Raw genomic sequence first — 3,667 nt, forward strand, 5'->3', positions numbered from 1 at the left:
TATAAAGTAATTATTGATAGGGAAAGAGTCGTTATTGCTATTTTACTTATTGTTTTCTATATTTCTTGTACCTTTTTCATTCTTCCTATCCTCCCTTACTGCTTTCCTTTATATTTAGTTGGTATTTTATAGTGACATGCTTTATTTCCCTTCCTATTTCCTTTCTTGTATATTCTATAGATATTTTCTTTGTGGTTACTATGGGGATTACATAAAACATCTGGTAGTTATAACTATATATTTTAAACTAATAAAAGTTTAACTTCAATTAAATACAAAAACTATCATTTACAGGTCTTTTCCTCACTTTATGCTATTGATGTCACAAATTACATCTTTATATATTCTGTGCACACAAACATAGATTTATAGTTATTTTTATGCTTTTTGCTTTTAAATTCTATAAAATAATTAAAAGAATTACAAATCAAAATTACAATAATACACTTTTTCTATCTGTCCATATATTAACCTTAACTGAATAATGTTTTACTTTTAATGGCCTCAAGTTACTGCCTAGCATCCTTTAGTTTAAACTCTAAGGGATCCCATTAGCATTTCTGTGGACAGGTATAGTGTTAATAAAATTCCTTAACGTTAATCTGAGAAAGTTGTAATGTCTTCTACATATCTGAATGGGCAGTATTCTTGCTTGATGGATAATTTTCTTTGAGCACTATAAATATATCAATCCACTGAATTCTGGCCTGCAAGGTTTATACTGAGAAATCTGCTTATAATCTTATGACTGAGCCCTTGTAGGTAATAAGTCAGTTTTCTCCTGCTGCTTTTAAGATTCTCCTTTTCATTTACCTTCCATAGTTTGACTATAATATGTTTCAGTGTGAGTCACTTTGCATTTATCCTACTTAAAATTAGTTGAGTCTCTTGTATAGGTATATCCATTTTCACCTTCAAATTTGGGAGATTTTCAGCCATTTCTTCAAATAAGACTTCTGTGCTTTCTCTCTTCTCCTTTTGAGACCCCCCAAATGAATACATGCTTTTGCTTGATGGTCTCTCATAAGTCTATTAGGATCTGTTAAGTTTTCTTTCCTTTTCTTTCTTTCTTTTTTTTCTCCTCTGACTTGATTATTTCAAATGACTTTTTTCAAATTCACTGATTCTTTCTTCCATTTATTTAAGTCTGCTATTGAACCTCTCTAGTAAATCTTTCAATTCAGTAATTGTATTACAGCATTAGTGAGCATTCTCCAGAAAACAAATAGGATATATATCTTCTATCTATCTATCTATATATCTATCTATCTACCTATCATCTATAAGTTTATTATAAAGAATTGCCTGTGTGGTTATGGAGGCTGGGAAGTTCCACAATCTATCATCTGCAAATTGGACACCCAGGAAAGCCAATGGTGTAGCTCCAAGTCTGAGAATGAAGCTCTGAAAACCAAAGCAACAAACATGTAAGTACCAATCTGAGGGTTAAAAATCAATATCTTAGCTTAATAAGTAAGTTAGAGAGAAGATTTTTCATTTCCTCTGCCTTTTTGGCCTGTTCAGGTGCTCAACAGATTGAATGATGCCCACTCACATTGAGAAGGGCAGCCTGCTTTATTCAGTCTACCAATTCAAATGCTAATCTCTTCCAGAAACACTCTCAGAGATACACTCAGAAATAATATTTAAGCAAGTATCTGATATTTCATGACCCATATAGTTAACATCGTCAGAGTATTTTTTTTTAGATCTAAAATTTCTGTTTTGTAGACTTATGGTCAAGATGGTGGAGTAGTGATCACTTCAGCAGCACATATACTAAAATTGGAATGATACAGAGAAGATTAACGTGGCTCCTGCACAAGGATGACATGCATATTCGTGAAGTATTCCATATTTTTAGGTGAAATAAGGAGTTTCCCAGACAGAAGATGGCTAAAGGAATATATCTCCACGAAACCAGTATTGCAAGAGATGCTAAAGGGACTGCTTTAAGAAGATGAAGAAACAGAGAGATATAGAGAGGAAAATAGGAACAAAGGAGAAAAATGACAACGAATAAGTACTTATCAATAATAACCTTAAGTGTACATGGATTAAATGCTCCAATGAAAAGACATAGGGTAGCTGAATGGATAAGAAAACATGACCCACGTATATGCTGTCTACAAGAGACCAACCTTAGAACAAAAGATTTACACAGACTGAAAGTGAAGGGATGGAAAAAAATATTTCCAACAAATGGACATGAAAAAAACCTGGGTAGCAATAATTATATCAGACAAAACAGATTTCACAACAGAGGTCATAACAAGAGACAAAGGACATTTCATAATACTTAAGGGAAAAATCCATCAAGAAGATATAACCCTTCTAAACTTACATATATATGCACCCAACATAGAAGCACCAAAATATATAAGGAAAATCTTGAAGGACTTCAAGAAGGATATCGGCAGCAACACACTTAGAGTAGGGGACTTCAATGTCCCATTATCAACAGTGGACAGATCTTCGGAGCGAAGAAACAACAAGGATATCGAGGCATTGAACAATATTCTAGATCAGATGGACTTCATTGATATATGCAGAACCCTTGACCCCAAAGAAGCAAAACATACATTCTTTTAAAATGCACATGGAACATTTTCAAAGACAGACCACATGGTAGGACACAAAATAAGCCTCAACAAATTCAAGAAAACTGAAATTATATCAAGCATCTTCTCAGATCAAAATGGCTTGAAGTTAGAAACCAACTTCAAGGAAAAAAATTTAAAACATTCAAATTCATGGACACTGAATAACATGCTATTAAATAATGAATGGGTTAACAAGACATCAAGGAAGAAGTCAAAAAGTTTCTGGAAATAAATGAAAATGAACACACAACAGCCCCAAACCTATGGGACATGACAAAGGCAGTCCTGAGAAGGAAGGTCATAGCAATACAGGCCTACCTGAAAAGGATAGAAGAACCTCAAATAAAAAGTCTAACCCTACACATACAAGAACTAGAGGAACAAAAACAAACAAAGCCCAGAGAGGGTAGAAAGAAAGAAGTAATAACAATGAGAGCAGAATTAAATTACATAGACACCAAAAGAACAATTCAGAGGATCAATAAAACCAGGAGCTGATTCTTGGAAAAGATAAACAAAATTGACAAGCCTTTTACCAGACTCATCAAGAAAAAAAGAAAGAGGACTCAAATAAATAAGATCAGAAGCAAAAGAGGAGAAATCACAGCCAATACCACAGAAATACAAAGGATTGTAAGAAATTACTATCAACAACTATATGACAAGAAATATGACAATCTGGGGGAAATGGACCAATTTCTGGAAACATATAATCTTCCAAAATTGAATCAAGAAGAAGCAGTAAGCCTGAATAGACTGATAACAACTAGTGAAATTGAAGAAGTAATCAAAAAACTCCTGGCACACAAAAGCCCTGGACTTGACTGCTTCACAGGTGAATTTTACCAAACACTTGGGGAAGAACTAACTCCTATCCTTCTCTAACTATTCAAAAAAATCCAAGAAGAGGGAAGACTCCCAAACTCTTTCTATGAGCCAGTATAATCCTAATTCCAAAACCAGGTCAAGACACAACAAAGAAAGAAAACTGCAGGCCAATATCACTGATGAACATAGCATAGATGCTAAAATCAACAAAATATTAGCAAACTGGATCCAGCAAT

The 3,667-nt window shown here is 33.7% G+C and overlaps 1 non-coding gene across 1 annotated transcript; it reads left to right on the forward strand.

Annotated features, from left to right (window-relative positions):
* Positions 1–1,755: 1,755 nt before the first annotated feature.
* LOC149991375 (U6 spliceosomal RNA) lies at positions 1,756–1,862 on the forward strand. The gene has a single exon (XR_016508713.1). It is a non-coding gene; the product is annotated as a U6 spliceosomal RNA (small nuclear RNA).
* The last annotated feature ends 1,805 nt before the right edge of the window (positions 1,863–3,667 follow it).

The sequence above is a fragment of the Furipterus horrens genome, unplaced genomic scaffold (assembly GCF_987537825.1).
Source record: "Furipterus horrens unplaced genomic scaffold, mFurHor1.1.pri manual_scaffold_17, whole genome shotgun sequence".
Taxonomy (NCBI): Eukaryota; Metazoa; Chordata; class Mammalia; order Chiroptera; family Furipteridae; genus Furipterus; species Furipterus horrens.